This window comes from Capra hircus, chromosome 2, assembly GCF_001704415.2.
Source record: "Capra hircus breed San Clemente chromosome 2, ASM170441v1, whole genome shotgun sequence".
Taxonomy (NCBI): domain Eukaryota; kingdom Metazoa; phylum Chordata; class Mammalia; order Artiodactyla; family Bovidae; genus Capra; species Capra hircus.
Genome location: NC_030809.1, coordinates 102372529 through 102395986, shown reverse-complemented (window position 1 = coordinate 102395986; position 23458 = coordinate 102372529). Strand labels below are relative to the sequence as shown.

The 23458-nt window shown below is 39.5% G+C and overlaps 1 protein-coding gene and 1 pseudogene across 2 annotated transcripts in view; one reads left to right on the top strand and one right to left on the bottom strand.

Annotated features, from left to right (window-relative positions):
• Positions 1-23458, top strand: part of KCNH7 (potassium voltage-gated channel subfamily H member 7) — a 528547-nt gene that overhangs the window by 257777 nt on the left and 247312 nt on the right. The gene's annotated exons all lie outside the window — the stretch shown is intronic.
• Positions 14875-15141, bottom strand: LOC102182352 (annotated as a pseudogene).

The following is a 23458-nucleotide window of genomic DNA, read 5'->3' as shown; positions in this document are numbered from 1 at the left end:
GGCAAGAACACCGGAGTGGGTTGCCATTTCCTTCTCCAGTTCATGAAAGTGGAAAGTGAAAGTCAAGTCGCTCAGTCATGTCCAACTAGCTGTAGATATAATGGTCATCCGAGTTAAATTCACCCATTCCAGTTAGTTGTAGTTCGCTGATTCCTAGAATGTCAACGTTCACTCTTGTGTCTCCTGTTTGTCCACTTCCAATTGCCTTAATTCATGGAGATAACATTCCAGGTTCCTATGCAATATTGCGTCTTACAGCATTGGACTTCCATCACTAGTCACACAGCTGTGTTGTTTTTGCTTTGGCTCCGTCTTTTCATTCTTTCTGGAGTTATTTCTCCACTGAGCTCCAGTAGTATATTGGGCACCTATTGACCCGGGGAGTTCATCTTTCAGTGTCCTATCATTTTGCCTTTTCATACTGTTCATGGGGTTCTCAAAGCAAGAATACTGAAGTGACTTTCCATTACCCTTCTCCAGTGGACCACATTTTGTCAGAACTCTCCACCATGACCCATCCATCTTGGGTGGACCTACGTGGCATGGCTCATAGTTTCATTGAGGTAGACAAGGCTGTGGTCCATGTGATCAGATTGGTTAGTTTTCTGTGATCGTGGTTTCAGTCTGTCTGCCCTCTGATGGAGAAGGATAAGAGGCTTATGGGAGCTTTCTGATGGGAGAGACTGATTGAGGGGGAAACTAGGTCCTGTTCTAATGGGCAGGGCCATGCTCAGTAAATCTTTAATTCAATTTTCTATTGATGGGTGAAGCAATGTTCCCTCCCTGCTATTTTCCTGGGCCAAACTACGGTGGCCCCATACAAATACCTGTGAAAAGAGAAGCAAAAAGCAAAGGAGAAAAGGAAAGATATAAGCATCTGAATGCAGAGTTCCAAACAAGAGCAAGAAGAGATAAGAAAGCCTTCCTCAGCAATCAATGCAAAGAACTAGAGGAAAACAACAGAATGGGAAAACTAGAGATGAGATACCAAGGGAACATTTCATGCAAAGATGGGCTCAATAAAGGACAGAAATGGTATGGACCTAACAGAAGCAGAAGATATTAACAAGAGGTGGCAAGAATACACAGAAGAACTGTACAAAAAAGATCTTCAAGACCAAGATAATCACAATGGTGTGATCACTTGCCTCGAGCCAGACATCCTGGAATGTGAAGTCAAGTGGGCCTTGGGAAGCATCACTATGAACAAAGCTAGTGTAGGTGATGGAATTCCAGTTGAGCTATTTCAAATCCTGAAAGATGATGCTGTGAAAGTGTTGCACTCAATATGCCAGCAAATTTGGAAAACTCAGCAGTGGCCACAGGACTGGAAGAGGTCAGTTTGCATTCCAATCCCAAAGAAAGGCAATGCCAAAGAGTGCTCAAACTACCGAACAATTGCACTCATCTCACACGCTAGTCAAGTAAAGCTAGAAATTCTCCACGTCAGGCTTCAACAATATGTGAACCCTGAACTTCCAGATGTTCAAGCTGGTTTAGAAAAGGCAGAGGAACCAGAGATCAAATTGGCAATATCCGCTGGGTCATGGAAAAAGCAAGAGAGTTCCAGAAAAACATCTATTTCTGCTTTATTGACTATGCCAAAGCCTTTGACTGTGTAGATCACAATAAACTGTGGAAAATTCTTAAAGAGATGGGAATACCAGACCACCTGACCTGCCTCCAGAGAAACCTATATGCAGGTCAGGAAGCAACAGTTAGAACTGGACATGGAACAACAACTTGTTCCAAATAGGGAGAGGAGTATGTCAAGGCTGTACATCGTCACCCTGCTTATTTAACTCATATGCAGAGTACATCATGAGAAACCCTAGGCTGGAGGAATCACAAGCTGAAATCAAGATTTCTGGCAGAAATATCAGTCACCTCAGATATGCAGATGACACCACCCTTATAGCGGAAAGTGAAAAGGAACGAAAAAGCCTCTTAATGAAAGTGAAAGAGGAGAGTGAAAAAGTTGGCTTAAACCTCAACATTCAGAAAACAAAGATCATGGCATCTAGTCCCATCACTTCATGGAAAATAGATGGGGAAACAGTGGAAACAGGGTCAGACTTTATTTTTTAGGGCTCCAAAATCACTGCAGATGGTGATTGCAGCCATGAAATTAAAAGACGCTTACTCCTTGGAAGAAAAGTTATGACCAACCTAGATAGCATATTGAAAAGCAGAGACATTACTTTGCCAACAAAGGTCCATCTAGTCAAGGCTATGGTTTTTCCAGTGGTCATGCATGGATGTGAGAGTTGGACTGTGAAGAAAGCTGAGTGCTGAAGAATGGATGTTTTTGAACTGTGGTGTTGGAGAAGACTCTTGAGAGTCCCTTGGACTGCAAGGAGATCCAACCAATCCATTCTGAAGGAGATCAGCCGTGGGATTTCTTTGGAAGGAATGATGCTAAAGCTGAAACTCCAGGACTTTGGCCACCTCATGTGAAAAGTTGACTCATTGGAACAAACTCTGATGCTGGGAGGGATTGGGGGCAGGAGGAGAAAGGGATGACAGAGGATGAGATGGCGGGATGGCATCACGGACTCGATGGACATGAGTCTGAGTGAACTCCGGGAGTTGGTGTGGTACAGGGAGACCTGGCGTGCTGCGATTCATAGGGTTGCAAAGAGTTGGACACGACTGAGCGACTCAACTAACTGAAACTATGGTGGAGGTAATGAAGATAATGGCAATCTCCTTCAAAAGATCCCATGCATGTACTTCTATACTCACTGCCCCCAATTCTGCAGCACACCACCCTGATCTATGCCTCTGCTCAAGACTCCTGGACACTCCCAGTCAAGTCTGGGTCAGTCTCTTTTGGGGTCACTTCTTCTTTTCCTGGGTCCTGGTGCACACAAGGTTCTGTTTGTGCCCTCCAAGAGCCTATTTCCCAGTCCTGTGTAAGTTCTGGCAGCCCTATGGTGGGGTTAATGGTGCCCTCCTCCAAGAGGGCTTGTGACATACCCAAGTCCGCTGCACTGAGAGCCCCCACCCCTGTGGCAGTCCACTGCTAACCCATTCCTCACAGGAGATGCTCCAACACATTTCTGTCTCAGTCTCTGTGTGGTCCCTGGGTCCTGTTGTGCACAAGATTTGTTTGAGCCCTCTGAGCATCTCTGGCGGGAATGAGGTTTGATTCTAAATCAAATTCGCCCCTCCTACCATCTTGCTGGGGCTTCTCCTTTGCCCTTGGTTGTGGGGTATCTCCTCACAGCTGCTCCAGCACCACACAGCCACGGCTCCAACACCTACCATCTTGCTGGGGTTTTCTGACCTTGAACGTGGGCTATCTCTTCACAGCTGCTCCAGCAAAGCGTGGCCACAGCTCCTGACCTTGGCTTTGGGGGTATCTCCTCACAGCCACTCCAGCGCCTTGCAGCCACCGCTCCAGGGCCTCACCTCCTCTAGTCCAGGATAGTTGAATAGGATAGATTAATATTGCTTTACTAAAAGGAGATTTAACTGGAAATATTAACATTAATATATTCTTTCATTTTTATTGTAAAAATGAACATAGATAAGCATTCAAATGCTCGATAAATTTTCAGACTTATGATTATCAGAATTAAGAAGGCTAAAATTATACGTATTTCTATGATTTAATTATTTTAAATTGGAGGATAATTGCTTTGCAATGTTTTATTTGTTTCTGCCGTACAACAGCATGAATCAGTCATAAGTATATATATTAATCTATCTCCTCTCTCTTGGTCCTCCCTCCCACTCCACCTCCTCATCCACCTCTCTAGATCATCACAGAGCATGAGGCAGGCCTCTCTGTTATATAGCAGTTCCTCATTCACTCTCTAACTTATATTTTATATATAGTAGTATTATATGTCAATGTTGCTTTACATATGATAGTGTACATATGTCGACGTTACTCCCTCAATTTGTCCCATGCTCTCCTTCCCCTGATGATTGCACATGACTGTTCTCTGTGTCTGCCTCTCTATTCCTGCCTTGCAAAATAGGTTCATCAGTACCATTTTTCCAGATTTCATATATATGTGTTAATATATGATATTTGTTTTAATCTTTCTGGTATACTTCACTCTGTGTTACAAGCTAGAGATTCATCCACCTCAGTTCAGCTGGCTCACATGTGTTCCCTTTTTATGGCTGACTAATATTCAATAACCTCAGATTGCTAATGACACCACCCTTATGGCAGAAAGTGAAGAACTAAAGAGCCTCTTGATGAAAGTGAAAGAGGAGAGTGAAAAAGTTGGCTTAAACCTCAACATTCAGAAAATTAAGATCATGACATCTGGACCCATCACTTCATGGGAAATAGATGGGGAAACAGTGGAAACAGTGGCTGGCTTTATTTTTCTGGGCTCCAAAATCATTGCAGATGGTGATTGCAACCAGGAAATTAAAAGACACTTACTCCTTGGAAGGAAAGTTATGACCAACCTAGACAGCATATTAAAAAGCAGAGACATTACTTTGCCAACAAAAGTCCATCAAGGGTATGGTTTTTCCATGGTTTTTCCATCCACGTATGGATGTGAGAGTTGGACTATAAAAAAAGCTGAACACCGAAGAATTGATGCTTTTGAACTGTGGTGTTGGAGAAGACTCTTGAGAGTCCCTTGGACTGCAAGGAGATCCAACCAGTCCATCCTAAAGGAGATCAGTCCTGGGTGTTCATTGGAAGGACTGATGTTGAAGCTAAACTCCAATGCTTTGGCCACCTGATGCAAAGAGCTGACTCATTTGAAAAGACCCTGATGCTGGGAAAGATGGAGGGCGGGAGGAAAAGGGGATGACAGAGGATGAAATGGTTGGATGGCATCACCAACTCAATGGACATGAGTTTGGGTGAACTCCAGGAGTGGTGATGGACAGGGAGGCCTGGCGTGCTGTGGTTCATGGGATCGCAAAGAGTTGGACACGACTGAGCGACTGAACTGAATATTCCATTATATATGTGTACTGCAGCTTCTTTATCTATTTATCTGTCAGTGGACATCTAGGTTACTTCCCTGTACTGGCTATTGTAAATAGTGCTGCAATGAACATTGGGGTGCATGTATAAGAGCTTTAAAGGGAAAAAAAGGAAATTAGGAAAAAATTCTAAGGTACATATCCCTTTCAGTTCAGTTCAGTTCAGTTTTGTCGCTCAGTCGTGTCTGACTCTTTGCAACCCCATGAATCACAGCACACCAAGCCTCCCTGTCCATCACCAACTGCTGGAGTTCACTCAGACTCGTGTTCATCGAGTCAGTGATGCCATCCAGCCATCTCATCCTCAGTCGTCCCCTTCTTCTCCTGCCCCCAATCCCTTCCAGCAACAAAGTCTTTTCCAATGAGTCAACTCTTCGCATGAGGTGGCCAAAATACTGGAGTTTCAGCTTTAGCATCATTCCTTCCAAAGAAATCCCAGGGTTGATCTCCTTCAGAATGGACTGGTTGGATCTCCATGAATGCAAAAGGTTTTTTGCCTTATTCATAAACTAATGTATTGATGTATGGATGTGAGTGGTGGGCTATAAAGAAAACTGAACACCAAAGAATTGATGCTTTTGAACTGTGGTGTTGGAGAAGACTCTTGAGATCTTCTCTGAGATCTTCTCTCGAGACTCTTCTCTTCTCTGGGTTGCAAAGGAGATCCAACCAGTCTATCCTAAAGGAAATCAGTCCTGAATATTCATTGGAAGGACTGATGTTGAAGCTGAAACTCCAGTACTCAGGCCACCTGGTGCAAAGAATCATTTGAAAAGATCCTGATCCTGGGAAAGATTGAAGTTGGGAGGAGAAGAGGATGACAGAGGATGAGATGGTTGGATGGCATCACTGACAGGATGGACATGAGTTTGAGTAAGCTCTGGGAGCTGGTAATGGACAGGGAAGCCTGGTCTCCTGTTGCCCATGGGGTTGCAAAGAGTTGGACAACTGACTGAACTGAACTGATAAACTGAATTTTAACAGTTACTGCATTGAGAACTAATTCACATTGAATTTCAAAAGGCCATTATTATGTTGTACATGAATAACACACTTAATCCATTAGAAAGATTACACTCATATTGGTCATGAGGCAAGTGTTGTCCAAACACAGTTTGTACATCTGATTTGAGAACAGAGTTAATGCTCTGAAATCCTCACTCAGCTCAGCTTTATATTTATGACTTTGTTTTGTGTTTTTCTGTCTTGCCCTTCATTCCTGTATTATCTATGCCAGAGAAATCTCTGCTGGAGACTTGTGGCTTCAGTTTGTCTATCTTCTTAAAGCCATGACGTGGGTCTCTGCTTCTCTCTCACTCGGCTTCTTTTATTCCTCTGGTTATCAATCACAGTGTTCCCTGGCCTTTAACTTCACCTTTATTGGACTTTCACTTAATATAAACCTGAGAAACACACTTACAAAACTAAAAAAGAAGAGAACCATACAGAAACTGAAAGTCCACGCTGCAGGTATAGATAGGATAATTGAATTTTCCCCTTTAGAATGAAAATCTTAGAATGACTATAATTCTTTAAAGCTGAAAAGCAAGAGGCATTTTTGGGAAAAAAAAATAGAATACTTTTCTCAGTAGAACTACATTTTCTTTGTAATATAAATTGTACAAATATTTTCTACCATTTTGTGTTTTCCTTGTGCTAAAGACAAACCCCAAGGACAATGATCATCTTTATAGACTTTTACAGAATTTGCATCTCTTTACTGCTTGCTTTTTCTTTCTTTCTTTCTTTCTTTCTTTCATTCTGCCACACAGACCAACCTGATGTAAAGAGGGTGAAACTGCAGCCAATGACACACCCTGTCAGGACAAATAGGCCAGCACAACTGACAGTGTAGGAAGACCGAAAGGGAATGGATACTCAGATAATCTGATCTGTTCATTTCACAGATGAGGAGTCCAAGAGCCAGGGAGGCAAACATGGAACTTGACTGAAACTGTAAAACAAGTCAGTGACCCGGGCGGCTCAGTTCAGTTCAGTTCAGTTCAGTTCAGTCACTCAGTCATTTCTGACTCTTTGCGACCCCATGGACTGCAGCCCACCAGGCTGCATCAGGGTCTTTTCAGATGAGTCAGTTCTTTGCAGCAGGTGCCAAAGAATTCGAGTTTCAGCCTCGGCATCAGTCCTTCCTATGAATATTCAGGACTGATTTCCCTTAGAATTGACTGGTTCGATCTCTCCCAGGGACTCTCGAGAGTCTTCTCCAACACCACAGTTCAAAAGCATCAATTCTTCGGTGCTCAGCTTTCTTTATAGTCCAACTCTCACATCCATACACAACCACTGGAAAAACCATAGCGTTGAGTAGACGGACCTTTGTTGGCAAAGTAATGTCTCTGCATTTTAATATGCTATCTAGGTTGGTCATAGCTTTTCTTCCAAAGAGCAAGTGTCTGTTAATTTCATGGCTGCAGTCACCATCTGCAGTGATTTTGGAGCCCAGAAAAATAAAGTCTATCACTGTTTCCATTATTTCCCCGTCTATTTGCCATGAAGTGATGGGACTGGATGCCATGATCTTTGTTTTCTGAATGTTGAGGTTTAAGCCAACTTTTTCACTCTCCTCTTTCACTTTCATCAGGAGGCTCTTTAGTTCTTCCTCACTTTTTGCTGTAAGGGTGGTGTCATCAGCATATCTGAGGTTATTGATATTTTTCCTGGCACTCTTGATTCCAGCTTGTACTTCATCCAGCCTGGCATTTCCCATGATGCACTCTGCATATAAGTTAAATAAGTAGGGTGACAATATACAGCCTTGACACACTCCTTTTCCGATTTGGAACCAGTCACTTGTTCCATGTCCATTTGTAACTGTTGATTCTTGACCTGCATACAGATTTCTCAGGGGCAGGTCACGTTGTCTGGTATTCCTGTCTCTTGAAGTTTTTTCCACAATTTGTTGTGATCCACGCAGTCAAAGGCTTTGGGCTCAGTGGTAAATAATCTGCCTTCCAATTCTGGAGACACAGGAGATGTGTGTTTGATACCTGGGTTGGGAAGATTTCCTGAGCTAGGAAATGGCAACCCACTCCAGTATTCTTGCCTGGAAAATTCCATGGACAGAGGAGCCTGGCAGGCTGCAGTCCATGGGGTTGCAAAGAGTGGGACATCTGAACGGGCATGCATAGGTTGCATGTAAAGAACGCAAGGTTTACATAGGTTAGATGAAGCTAGATTTCACTCTTTTGTTCCATTGAGGTATGCTGCTGCTGCTAAGTCGCTTCAGTCATGCCCGACTCTGTGCGACCCCATAGACGGCAGCCCACCAGGCTCCCCCGTCCCTGGGATTCTCCAGGCAAGAACACTGGGGTGGGTTGCATTTCCTTCTCCAATGCATGAAAGTGAAAAGTGAAAGTGAGGTCACTTAGTCGTGTCCGATCCTCAGCGACCCCATGGACTGCAGCCTTCCAGGCTCCTCCATCCATGGGATTTTCCAGGCAAGAGTACTAAACCAAACCTTAAAAATGCAAATAAGACTAATGTGGAAAAGTTCAAAGTGGTAAATCATACCTGTCATAACCAGTATACAAGTGAAATCTTTGGCTTTTTATTTTTTGAAGTGATTTCCACTCTAGGAATACTTTGGATTTGAAGGCAGTTTAGAAAACCGTAGTATTAGCAACTCATCTCAACAACTTTCCTGTCTCTAATTCAGCAACTTCTAATTTAGTGTGAAATAGGAAATCATTTTGTTAATTACTTGAAAATTAACTTATAAGCAATCTAGGAAAAAAGTTGTACTTTTTTGCCAGTGTATTTAAAGTGTGGATCATTTGTACATTTTTGCATGTCCTTTTATAATTATAATTACATTTATAAACATTCTCTCAGAGCTAGGACTTTTTGCTGATCACAGTCTTTTAAAAAGAACGGGAATATTGGAAAGCAATGGGAGAGTTTAATAACCTCACTGTTTTATTACCTTATCAATAAATAAAATGACTCAATTGCTTGGATTAAGACTGCTGCATAAATATAAGTAAATAAAATTAAGAGTAACAGTTGATATATAATACTTCCTGTGTGTACAGATAATATGATTCTTAAGGATAAGATTGTGACTTTGCCTCATCACCTAACATTTGAGAATCTTCCTACATATTTTAAGTCTCAGGAGAATTGAAAAAAGAATTTGCAAGTCATCCTGACCAATGAGGCAAATCCTAACTAGTGTTAAATTGTCAACTGAGTCCCTCGAGTGATATGTTTTTAATGTCTCTTATATAAACAGTCAACAGAGTAAAACAATTGCCTATTTACTCACACTTAACATGTTTGTAGGCAATGTTTATAAGTGCTGAATAAGAAAATGAAAAGCGTGTATTAGTTAAGCTTGAATCCCAGTGTGGGAGGCATAGCACTTTGCTGTGTTATTAGAATCTTCCTTTAAAAATCTCCTCTGATGGCCTCCAGTCTGCGTGCACACTAGTACCTAGAAAAACTTGATCTGTGTAAAGGTAGGACTCAACACAGAGTATAAAAGTGCCCAGGAGCTATAGGTATTACACTTATACTAGCTTGAGATACTGACTGAACACAATTTGAGTTTCTTTTTAAACGTGAAAAATCCCTGGGTTGGGAAGATCCCTGGAGTAGGAAATGGCAACCCACTCCAATATTCTTGCCTGTAAAATTCCAAGGACAGAGGAACCTGGTGGGCTATGGTCCATAGGGTTACAAAGAGTCAAACACAACTGAAGTGACTTAGCATGAACACTGAAAACAAAACTCTTCAAGTATGTTAAAGAATAGCAGATCTGAATGATTGCTGACATTTAAGCTACACGGTGGTAATTTTTACTCTCAATTTAAGAGATTTTTTTTATTTTAATTTTTGCATTATTTTGCTTTATAATACTGTATTGATTTTGCCATAAATAAAATTATCAATGTATCTTCTTCCTTTTTAAATTATGAAATGCTTCAAACATACAAAAATATGTGAGTAGTATAATGAACACACTTGAGACTTCTGCTCAACTGAAGTGCAAAAATACAAATAGAGTTCATGAACACTCTCCAGTAGTGTTTTCTTTCTTTCCCACCATCCAGAAGTAGTAGCTATCCTGAATTTGGTGCTTATCACTCCTATGCATGTCTTTATACCTCCCTAAAAATATATATTCCTTAAGAAACCATGACTTCATTTTATATTACAAAACACTATCATATGAGATGAATTCCTCAAATTGCTTTTTTTATACTCAGCATTATGTTCTTTTTAACATTTATCTACTCTGATACCTTCACTTCTAGATCATTTATTCACATCACTAAACATTATTAGATATATGAATATTCTGCAATGTATCCATTCTTTGTTTGGGGAACATTTAGCTATATTGTTTTGTTTTGCTATTCCAAGCAGTGCTACATTGATTACTGTGATATATTTCTCCCTATGGATGTGTTTAAGACTTTGTATAAAGCAGTGCTCCTCAAAATATAGTGTGGACCAGTATCAGTGAATTATCTCTGGTGAGGTAGTACAAGCACTGAGAGTAAGCAAGTGAAAACGTTTACAGCAATTTGACGTTGCTGCAACATCATATGATTTTGCATTTTTGCAAAATTATGGTTCTGCAGTGGATTACACATTGTAAAAGTTGTTTTAAATCATAGCTAGCTGAAGAGGTATTATTCTAGTCTACATACCTTGGGATAGAATTGTGTTTCCAGGAAGTGATTAATACTTGATCTTTAAAATATTGCCAGTTGTGCTTCAGAATTGCTGTGCTGATGTAGATTCACACTAGAAACATGGAAGACTTTTTGTTCCCCTGCACTCTAAATATTCTTTTTTTTTTTTCATGGTTTTTTGGAAACCTTTCTTTTGGTGTAGAGATTATTCAGTTCCTACTTCTCTTCCTCTCTATCATAGAATTTAAAGGCTATATTTCTGTTGTTTCAGTGATGGACTTTCAAATGTTTAATATGTGTACTTATCTACAATGATTCACTCCCCTCCTCCATGTTGTTTTTATCTAGTCTATTTTTCCATCTCAATTTTTTTACCGTTGAAATCAATAGTTGTTATTGTTTCATGCCATCAGTGATTGTCTGGATCACCTTAAATTTTAACCATTTTTCCCCTTTTTAACCATCCCCCCGCCCCCCGTACCTTTTGAGCTTCATGTCTTTTCTCTGAAATAATTTTATTCTTAGTAACTGAGAAATTTTAGTGCTTTAGCACTTTTTTCATTCACTGAAAAACATGAAAATTCGATAGCAAATTATTAGTGCTGTTTTGACTTAAGCATATTTTTCCCTTGAGTAAAATTCTACTTGACAGCATTTTCTCGTAGTACATAGAACTGGTCCAATGTCTCCTGATTCTTAATGATGCTGTTGAGATGTTTACAGTCACTCTAATTATAGTCCTTTGGAGAAAAATCTGCCTTTCTTTCAGGCTGCTTTTGAAGTAGTTGTTCTATTCAGTGTTCTGTAGTTTCACCATGATGTTTTATACCTAACTATGTATTCCTCTTTATTTACTTCATTACGATTTAGTAGCTTCCCTCAATCTGAAGATCCATGTTTTTTAATTCTACAAAACATGTTTTTTTTTCTCTCTTTTACCTTTTTTCATTATATAGAATGGCTGCAGTCCACGGGGTCACTAAGAGTCAGACACGGCTGAGCGACTTCCCTTTCACTTTTCACTTTCATGCATTGGAGAAGGAAATGGCACCCACTCCAGTGTTCTTGCCTGGAGAGTCCCAGGGACGGGGCAGCCTCGTGGGCTGCCGCCTATGGGGTCGCACAGAGTCGGACACGACTGAAGTGACTTAGCAGCAGCAGCAGAATTTTTTATCAGAAGCCCAATTCGATTCTCATTCACTCTTTCAGATCCCTTAAGCACTCTGTCATATTTTTCATCTTGTGCCTCTGTGATAAATTCTGCATACTTCTTTTAAACCATAATATTTATTTATTAATTAGCTATCTCTTTAGCTAGTATCTGGTAAACCTGTTATTTAGGCCTTCAATTGATTTTTAAATTTTTAATTTATTAATATTCTTTATTTCTTTGTTATTTTGTCTTCCAGTTTTCATGAGATACTTTACATAAAACACTGGATAAGTTTAAGATGTTCAGCATAATAATTTGACTTACGTACATCATGAAATGAGTACCACAATAAGTTTAGTAAACATCCATCATGTCATTCAGATACAAAATAAAAGAAAATGAAAAAAAAAATTCCTTATGATGAGAACTCTTAGAATTTACTCTTAACAACTTTCATACACAATATAGAGCAGCATAAATTATATTAACCTTTTTGTACATTACATCCCTAATATGTATTTATCATATAACTTCTTTTCAAATTTATGACTATCTTTGAAAAAGACATTGTTCTGTCCCATGTTTCACCCTATTTTTCTCTAAGCATTTTAAATATATGTGTGGTAGTTTGAGCATTCTTTGGCATTGCCTTTCTTTGGGATTGGAATGAAAACTGACCTTTTCCAGTCCTGTGGTCACTGTTGTGTTTTCCAAATTTGCTGTTACATTCAGTAACTAAATTATTTGTTGTACTTGCAGGTCTGATTTTAATTGAGCACATTGCTGATTCTTCCTCATGTATTTTGTAATTGTGTACTTTGGGTTCATGTTTGGCAGGGCTTATCTCTGGGATCCTTGAGACATTTCATTTCCTTCTGCCAATGTCCTGTTATAATATGAATCAATGAATACCAGTCACTGAGTATAATTTTTAATTTAGGGCCTCTAAGACCATCTATAGAGTATAGATTTGAACTTTAAACCCATGTGAATATAAGCTAACAATAATGGATTTTCAGGAGGACACATTTTCCCACTCAAGCTCAGCTCAAGATACATAAATTCACCTGTTCATCAAGTTCATCTTTCACCAGGAGTCTAGTCTTTCATGGATCTTTCTTTGCATGGTGCTTTCTGCCCTAAGCTTATAGAACCATTAATACTTAGTCATTAAGATTGTGAAACCTTTCCAAAGCAGCCAGGATGTCTACATCAGCTTTCATTCTGGATTTTAGCTCACCTTTTCACTCTTGATTCCTGGTTATTCCCCTTCCTCTCTTGGAAGCTTAGTTCTGAGTCTAAAATGAAGGTTTGCTACATTGTATCCAACATTCCTAGATATTTTGTACCCAGAATTTTTTGAATTATCTAATATGCCATAATGCCAAAAATGAAAGTGAAGTTCTGTCCTTTCCAGGAGTTTGCCCAAGTTCATGTCCATTGAATCGGTATATGTAACTCAATGAAGCTATGAGCCATGCTGTGTAGAGCTACCCAAGGAGGACGGGTCATAGTGGAAAGTTCTGACAGAACAGGATCCACTGGAAGAGGGAATGGCAAACCACTCCAGTATACTAGCCATGAGAACCCCATGAACTGTGTAAAAAAGGTTTAACTTACACTATGCTTAAATGTGCAAAGACAATACAACTCTTTTTTTCTCCCATAACGAACACTATCTTTTCCCTTAACCTCAAGCATACCACAGCTTTAGAATATTAATTTGATGCCTGATCCATTCAATTCTTTTTTTTCAAATCTCAGTTTCAATTAGTCCCTTTAAATAATGTTTGTTGTTGTTGCCATTGTTGTTTAGTTACTAAGTCATTTCCAGCTCTTTTGTGACCCCATGGACTGTTGCCCTCCAAGCTCCTCTGTCCATGGGATTTCCCAGCAAGAAGACAAGAGTAGGCTGCCATTTCCTTCTCCAGGTAATCCTTCCGACCTAGGGATCAAACCCTCATCTCCTGCGTTGCAGGTGGATTCTTTACCACTAAGCCACCAGGGAAGCCCTTAAATAATGTTTATTGTCAAGGAAAACATTCTTAAAAAAAAAAAAAAAACTTCCTGAAAACTTTATTAGAATCACATGGAGGGCCACTGTTCAAGAGTTTTTTTCCCTTTAAGACCACCTTTAATCTTTAGAGTATACTTTGGCCAAGGCAAGGGAAGGGAAATGTCTAGAGCCCAACAAATTTCTCAATAGCCCAACTTTCTCACCAGCTTATTTACATTTTGCAGCCATAGAAAGCTTAAAGGACTTCCCTGGTGGCTCAGACGGTGTCTGTCTACAATGCGGGAGACCTGGGTTCGATCCCTGGGTCGGGAAGATTCCCTGGAGAAGGAAATGGAAACCCACTCCAGTACTCTTGCCTGGAAAATCCCATGGATGGAGGAGCTTGGTGCAGGCTACTGTCCATGGGGTCGCAAAGAGTCGGGCACGACTGAGCGACTTCACTTTCACTTTTCACTACACATTCATCATCTCTGAGGCCTAAGGCCCAGAACACTCTATAGCAGTTATCCCAAAGGAGCACTTAAGTAATGTATTTATCAGGTTAGGAGTAAGAGTTAATCCAGTAGTTTCTCTGCCATGCATTTCTCAACATGCACTTCTGAGCGGTATTCTTCCATGCACAACAGGAACAGGATGGGCAAGAATGAAACTCAAGAGTGTTGAATAGGCTAGTCTGTTACATCCCACAGAAACTTCAAGGAATCACCCCCACCAACTCACCCAAGATCAAATAATAGGCCGTCTTCAACCTTATATTATTTGAACAAATGGTTATTAGCACACACTTCTCCAACAGATTTATTTCTTTAAAGGAATGGATTTTGAAGATAAAAAACATGAGGCAGGGAGGTATGGAATAGAAAATAAATACAAATGTAAGCTATTTTGCTAATTGCTTTATAACTACAACAAACTAGTACAGAGAATGCCCTGTACAAAACACAATAAAGGTTCAAAGGTGGAGGTGTTCCCTTAGGCAAGGCTGAAGGCTTCAGTCCCTGGTATTTGGAATATAGGCTGCAGTCTAAATTCCTTGTTTTTTGGTGGATCACTGGGTGTGTGGCACAGTCCCATGCTATTAACCAGAATAGAACAAGAGGATGGCCACTTGGCCCAAGTAGAAGTAGATGAAGTGTTTGGTTTCCCGTGTCACATAACTACCGAAGTTCCTCCCCACGATGCAGTGCCAGGTGGGGTTGTGCTTCTTGTTGAACTCCTTGATACGGGTTGCAGTGTCCTTCTCTATATGATATTTCTCCAATGCCTGAGTAGCACACTCCACCGAGTCCTGTTGCGCCTTCTCTGACATATCGGCATTCTTGATCTCAGCCTTTCAGTCACACATGGTTACCAAGGAGCAGGGGCTGGCCGACTGCAACAGTCTCCTGGGCGAGGGGCTGGTGAGGCTCACACCTGCGTAGAGAGGCGGTCGCAACCGAAGCCTTGGCGCATCTTATTGTCCAGGAAAACATTCTTAATATCTCCTGTCTCTTAGCTCATTATTATTGCCTCACTTCCATCCGAGAATGGTGTCAAAGTATCAGAGAGTAGAGTATATCTTACAGAGCCTTGTATCAGAGAGCAACAGTCAAAGTCTAGAGGTGTGATGCCCTCTCATGTGGCAGGCTAGGTCTCTTGTTCACTCTACTGCAGATTACCCTGCTGGAGCTGGGACACTTAGATAGTGGGTCAGGCCTGCGTAGCTTAAGATCTTGTCTCTCCAGTGCCATCACAGTGAGCCTTGTGGTAGGCTCCTTGGTTCTCCAGGTTGCATCCATGCCAAGTGGGACTGAAGATGACTTGAAAAGTTAAAACCTCAGGGTCATTAATTTTACTCTCTTACTCTGTACTCCTCACTGATAAAAACTAGTATGGTTTCTTTTCATGATCCCTACAGGGAGTAGGATCTGAAGTCCTCCTATGCTTCAGCTGTCTGACACACCTTCCCATTTTGGCCATTTCTATGCTTTTAGTGAACCTGGATTTCAAATCTGTTGTCTCACATAACAGTCTTATTTTTTGCATGTCTTTTAATACCTTCTATGACAAATCCTAATTCTTTTTTTAAAATTTATTTATTTTTGGGTGCGCTGGGCCTTCATTGTTGTGTGGGCCCTTCTCTAGTTGTGGCGAACTGGAGGCTGCTCTCTAGCTGTGGTGCATGAGCTTCTCATTGTGGCAACAACTTCTCTTGTTGTGGAACACAGGCTTTAGAATGTACAGGATTCAGTAGTTATGACACATGGGCTCAGTAGTTACGGCTTCCAGGGTCTAGAGTACAGGCTCAATAGTTGTGGCACGTGAACTTGTTGTCTAACAGCATGTAGGATCTTCCCAGACCAAGAATCAAACCCATGTCTCCTGCATTAGTAGGTGGATTCTTTACCACTGAACCACTGGGGAAGCCCTGGCAAACCCTAATTCTTGCCACATTTCTCACTCCTTACCTGTGGCAAGCAAAGTGGAGGTCTCATACTCAGAAAAGCAAAAGAGAAAGCACATCAATAATTTTCAGAATATTAGACTAAGTGACTTCACTTTCCCTTTTCACTTTCCTGCATTGGAGAAGGAAATAGCAACCCACTCCAGTGTTCTTGCCTGGAGAATCCCAGGGACGGGGGAACCTGATGGGCTGCCGTCTATGGGGTCGCACAGAGTTGGACACGACTGAAGCGACTTAGCAGCAGCAGCAGCAGCCCAATTATTATATCAATATCTTATCAGTGACAAGACAAATGAAAATAAAAATTGCCAAATCACTGGTCTTTGTTTGCATGATATTATCAGCAAACTGGGACTAGGAAATTGAAAGATATTTTAATAAATTGTGGGTCACATGTAAGTTAATAAAATTAGGAGTCTGATGTTTCCAGAAATACACATATAAAAGCAATTCTGTAACTACTTTTATTTTGGCTCGAGGGCAGTTTTAGTGACTTCAGCTGATCTCCCAGCATCCTAGGCTTTGGGAGAACAGAACTCCACAGAGGTAGTGCTTCTTGAAAACGATGTGGATAGACAGATCTACATGGGAAAAAGACCTCATTTAGCTGTCCCTAAAGGACCTGTGTGTATTTACTGATACATACAATAAAAACATAAATGTCCTCCTAGGCAATCAATTGAGGCTTCCTTGCCTGGGCACTATAACCTGTCAAGTTATATTGTTACCGTGTACTTTTCCAGTAGTTAAGAACAATGCTCCTCTGTGATATTAGAATTTTTGCAACCCCATGGATTGTAGCCTTCCAGGCCCCTCTGTCCATGGATTTCTCCTGGCAAAGATACTGGAGTGGCTTGTCATTTCCTTCTCCAGGGAATCTTCCCAAACCAAGGATTGAAACTGGCTCTCTTGCATTGCAGTCAGACTCTTTACCATTTGAGCCACCAGGGAAGCCCCATGCACTCTCTTGACCCTGTTTCCAACTTTCGGATGGTATGTTCCTGTTTTCCTTTCAAGTTCATTTGGATGTTCAGTTTAACCTGTCTTTCGTCTATAAAATTCTGGTGAGAGAAAGAGACACACAGTGACTGTAATCATCCCCAACCCTCCTCCTCTTTTCCCCAGTCCCCCCAAAGCCCCCCCCCCCGCCGCCGCCTGTCCATTCTCTGAAGGAGAGTGTAGAATCTCCATGCTCCTGGGGATGGTCTGCTTTGAGCCTAAACTAGACAGAATTAGGTTTGCATTCAGACTCTTACAAACTCTAACTTTCTATCTGATTTGTCCCCAGCCCAGGGAAGCCTCCATTGTCTTATGAAGGAAGCTATATCACCTCTCTCTCAACCTCCACTCACTTGAACCCTTGATTCTTCCAGACTCATCCTTAGATTCACATCTCTTTCAGTTGTGGCTATTTCACTCCCCAATTCTCCTCTCCCTTTCCTTTCCTTTCTGCCTAATCTCCCTTCAAAAGGAGGAAAAAGCAATAAAAAGTTTGCCTTAACTTCATTTATGCACTCCTAGCACTTTCTCCCTTAACTAACTCATCTTGCCTCTGGGCCAAAATACCTAAAATACCCTCACAGCGAAATCCAAAAGAAATATCAATGAAAAGGTTGGACTAAGTGATCTCTAAGGACACTTCTAGAGAAGAGTTCTATGACTTCATATGAGGTCAACAACATACAGAAAAATCCAATCTAGTTCTCAAAAAAATTCTGTAAGTTTTGAGAATCTGTTATTTGTGAAGCGATGAGTGAGAGAACTCAAAAAAATAAGTAAATAAATAAAGGATACATTCCCTAGTCTCTATAACTTCAATATTCAATATAGAAGACCTACATGCAAGAAAAGTTAAATACTATTTGAGGAGTCCACTCGTTTAGTCATTCATTTATTCATGTTTTCTGGGGCTTTACTTAAGATAATGAGGTTCACAACTGCAAGGAACCACAATAGGGAGTGCAAAGGATACTTGGGTTCATGTAGGAAGAGTACCCAACCAACTCCCAGGTGGGAAAAAGGAATTGTCTTCTTGGAAAAAGTGTCCTAGCTGAAATTTGAAGACTCTGTGTGTGTGTGTGTGTGTGTGTGTGTGTGTGTACATGTATGCACTAGCATGTAGTTGAGCCATGATTAAATTGAGTCAGAGCAGAACAATGATATGAGCAAGGAGAATCACACTTGTAAAGGTCCAGAAGTTAGAGTAAGAACACCTTCTTTTCAGAAAACTAATAATAGTTCAGTCTGTCTGGCTGGGGAACATTGGAATAGCAGTATAAAACCTTCTAGTCACTTACAGTCAGAAGTTATCATGGAAAATACCAAGTGAAATGGCCAATGGTGTGAGGTAAATAAAATGTTCTAACTTCAGAGGTGGATTAACATGTGTTACTTGGAAAGAGCTGCCTCAACACATGTGGGGAGGGTACAATGATAAGGAATTTCTAGTAGATTTCATGGTGTGATCAAAGGCAATCAGAGAATGCATGAATTTTTCAGTGAACTGTAGGCAGGCCTCTTTGACTAAAGTCAGGGTATGAATAGGAATTCACTGGTCAAAATTTGACATCTCTAAATATACCTTCCTCTTATTGCTGAATTAAGAAAGAAGAATTTCAGTAGCTCCAAAAAGTCCCCCTTTTGCATGTAGGGAAGAATGGGAAATTGCACTAACTTAGAAAATGAGAGTGAACTGAATTCGACTCAGCACAGAACTGTGGCCACCTTATGCCCGGCTGCAGCCCACACTAGTAGTGCCCTGGTTATAGCCTGTAGTACAAACTTTGACACTATTAAAACAAATTTCCTTTGGACTTGAGAGTACCGAATTCTGCCAGCTGCTTATTTCACAATAGCTAATCACACCATCAACACTTCACACAGAATCTCAACCTCTTCAGTGCAGAAGTGGAGTCCCAAGGGCTGGGCTATTCCTTTTTGTTCCCTGTGTATAGATGTGGTCAATAAACAGAAGTCACATTCTGTCTTTGAAATATGGTTCTTTTTGTAAACACCCAAGTCAAGCCAACCCCCTATACTAACTCAATTTGGGATCTAACATAGCAGAATGAACCTAAGAAATATAAGTATGGAATATTTGTTAGGTTTAGAAACAGCTAAAGGAGTCAGATTTTATGAATTAAGAAACCTTGTAAGGCAGCACAGTCTATATTTTCAGAACTTTGTAATCATATTCATATTATCAAGCTGGCTGAATTTGTTAGACTGGAAGGAGATCAGTGTTTTTGTGTGTGTGTGTGAAGTCTAGTATTTTAAAACTTTGTTTTTTTTGTTTGAAGATATGTGAAATATAAAATATTAACCATTATAAGTTTGGGAAATTATTTGAATAAACTGCAGTGTATTTAGAATTTTCATTCAACTTCAGTATATAATTAAGTGCATTGAAATATTGTTAATAATGATAATATCAGATACTTTATATTATTTTTCATTAATGTCTATTTAACGCAAATTAAAAACTAGGTATAATTCAAGGCTTTTTCTCTTATTCCAAACTTGTTTTCACTCCAAATTGAGCAGCTATGCAGTCAGCTTCCTTCCTGATAATATACAAACCATTTTTTAAATTAATTTTTATTGGAGTATAGTTGTTTTACAATGTTTTTAGTTTCTACTGTACAGCAGAATGAATCAGCCATACATATACATGCGCCTCCTCCCTGTTAGATTCCCTTCCCATTCAGGTAACCACAGGACACCAAGTAGAGCTCGCTGTGCTAGTCAGCATGCTCTAGTTAGTTAGTTAGTTTATGCCTAGTATCAAATGTGTGTATGTGGCAGTCCCGGTCTCCCAATTCGTCCCACTCCTCTTCCCCACTTGGTATCTATATGTTTGTTCTCTTCATCTCCACTTCTGCTTTGCAAATCAGATCATGTATACCATTTTTCTATTAATTTTCAAAAACGTTTATTTTCCCAATTGTAAAATAAATGTGTTATAGGCAAATAAAGACATGAAGGAAACATAATTTGTAATCTCATCACCCACAAATAATTACTGTTTATAGTAATTATAGTTTGTTATAGTCACTTTTATTCTTATTTCTAATATATATATGTTTGTATTTAAAATTTGAGGCCATTATATATTCATGTTTTAACAACTTTTTGTATTAGTGTTTGAACATTATTCCAAGTAAATATGTACTCTTGAAAACTAGCAATTTTAGTAGTATCAGGCTATCAGGTTTTTCTATTAAAATTAATATTGAATGGATATATTTATTCACATCTATTGTTTAAGGTTCTGATTATTTTAAAAAGATATCTAGGTGAATTACTGAATCAAAATATATGAATGTTAAAGGGTATCTTATCTGCTTCTCAGGAAGATTTTTTTTAACAATTTATTCTCAGGTGTATGAACCTGCAATCCTCAATAGCACTATGTATTTATTTTGGTTATAATGGTGGTCAGAAAATGATCATCTGCTCAAATTTACATTGATACGATAATAATGAGGTGGAACATTTTTCATACTTAAAAGTCATTTGCATTGCTTCTATTAATTGTTCATATCATCTAGTACATCTGTCTCTTGGATGAACTGAATGGAATTTAGAATTTAAAACACTGAGCTGAAAAGATAATTTAAAAAATGATAACAGTAAATGCCACCTTGTAATTAAGTGAATACTTAAAAATTAATCAAGTTTTAATTTGCTCTCAGTTAATTCACTGAGGATTTTAATTAACACAACAATTTTTAACTTATTTTGGTCTTTTTTTTTAAGCTTGGCTTTTACTTTTGAAATCCTAAACTGCATTTCTCACTGAAGATTTGTACATTGTTACACCTTTCTTTCACTTCACGCCTTTTGTTCCAGACTACATCGCCCATGCATACATTCAAACCTATTACCTAGGAGCAGCCAAAAAAGATCTGAAAAAAAAAAAAATTCATGAGTCAGAGAAAAAAAAATCTTCAGAATTTAAAGGTAGTGAGAGGGATTTATTTATATGGAAACGGACCCTCTACTGTGTAGTCAGCCATTGCTAATAAAATCTTTCCAGAACAGAATATTAATCTTTTTAGCACAACTGAAATAAAACTACCATGCATGCAATTTGCTAGAAAGGCATTTACTGTGCCCACCTAATATGTTAACAGAGCAATACAAAAAGTTTTGGTAAATTGGAGTAGATTTTGAATAATTATCCTAAATCCTAGGTGTGTGTAAGCTCTAAGTGGAACCCTAGATTTCTGTGGAATTTTTCTCACTGACTTTGTTAAGGGTCTTTTTTAATAATGAGGAAAGCAAATTATCCAGGTAAGAGGAATGGTGCAGGCTTACAAGGGAAAAGGGTCAAAGCTGAAAACTGAAACTTGAAACAACCATAATGTCTTTTCATTTAGAATATTATCTGTTAGAGAAATGATGTGGAATTCAAATGAAAGCAGGATTTTAGTGCTCACATCTGTCACCTTCTAGGCACCTAGAAATCACAACAAAGAAATTCTTTCAAAAGAGTGAGGGTTTTGCATTTTCCTAGGGATCTGAAGAATAAAAATGCATTCTGTATTCCTTTCCCAAAGATTTCTAGCTGTTACTTTCTTGGCATCTGTTTACTGCTGATCACTGGACCATTATAAGTTTGCTGCTGCTGCTGCTGCTAAGTCACTTCAGTCGTGTCCAACTCTGTGCGACCCCATAGACGGCAGCCCACCAGGCTCCCCCGTCCCTGGGATTCTCCAGGCAAGAACACTGGAGTGGGTTGCCATTTCCTTCTCCAATGCATGAAAGTGAAAAGAGAAAGTGAAGTGACTCAGTTGTGTCCGACTCTTCGCGACCCCATGGACTGCAGCCTACCAGGCTCCTCCGACCATGGGATTTTCCAGGCAAGAGTACTGGACTGGGGTGCCATTGCCTTCTCCAATTATAAGTTTGATAGCTGCTAAAACAAGAATCCTAATCAGATGTAACAAACCCTCTCTGAAATGATTTATCTTGTCATAGCTATAGAGCAGACTAAATTGAAAAGCAAAATTAATCTGCTTCTATAAAGGTGAACTCTAGCCTATCATGTAGTCTGTGACAGTAATTAATGCTGCTTTAGCTTTCTTTCTGTCCTCAGCCCAAGAAACTAGTAATAATTTAGGTATGTGAATGTGTTGAGTTTCATTCATTTCAACCACACAGGATGAAGAGAGATTGGCATGTTTACACACTTTCAACTTCTCCCAAGAAAATGAAGCTTCTGGTAGGCATTTCCCTTTTGCAGTTCTCATTTCAGTTTCATGTAAAATCAGATACTTTTCTATTTCCTGATAGGAAAAAAAAGAATTAATCAGGAACCTCTATGGTAGCTTATAAAAACATTAATAATAAATTGATGGTATTTTAGGACTAACATGTGAAAAAAATACTACATATTTGAGGTTGTTTTCCCCTAAGTGCTACTATTTTTTAAGATAGATAGGTAAAAACAATATTTTTAGCTGTTCATCAGCACTCAGTTATGATATACTGATCCTGAAACCCAGCTCTTAGTATAAAAATTAGGGAGAGGGACTCTTTTCCTGCTTGACAGGTCAAGTTGATGTGATTTTCCTTTTTGCTGAAGCAACAATATCTCGAGTAATAGCTTGAAAAAAAAAAAGAGGATGGTATGAAGAATTTAGAGAAAGTAAAATAAAAAATTCATTAAGAATTGAGGTGAGGCAAAGGTGAAGAAGAGGAATGCTTCCAGAGTAACTGGCTTGCTTCTGTTTTAGATGCCGGACAGCTAAAGGCACCTTTTGTAAGAATAGGAAGTACAGTAAGAGAAGAAATTAGGCAAGAAAACAAATAGTTCAGCTTTGGATATATTGCTTACAAAGCGTGTGTGGAAGAGGCAGTCTGTTATGCAGGTGGGTGTCTGAGAGAGGTCTGGGTGATGAAATAGATTTGGGAAACCTCATCACCTAAAAGGTCGTGAATCCATAGGATTGAATGGGAACAGTACAGCAGAATAGCCATGGTTTATAAATCGCTGCTTATTATCTCAATGAAAAATATTTTTTAAAAATTCTGGGGCCAATGAACAATTCATTTTTGAACCCAAAAGTGGGTTTTATAGAATGTCCATATCTTGTTCTTACTCTCTTTCTTGTTCACCAATCAAAAACAACATAAATTTATTAAACTCTTAAAGAGAGAAGGAGGCCAACAGGCATAACTTGGGAAAATATGTGCCTTCTTCCTGAATCAAATT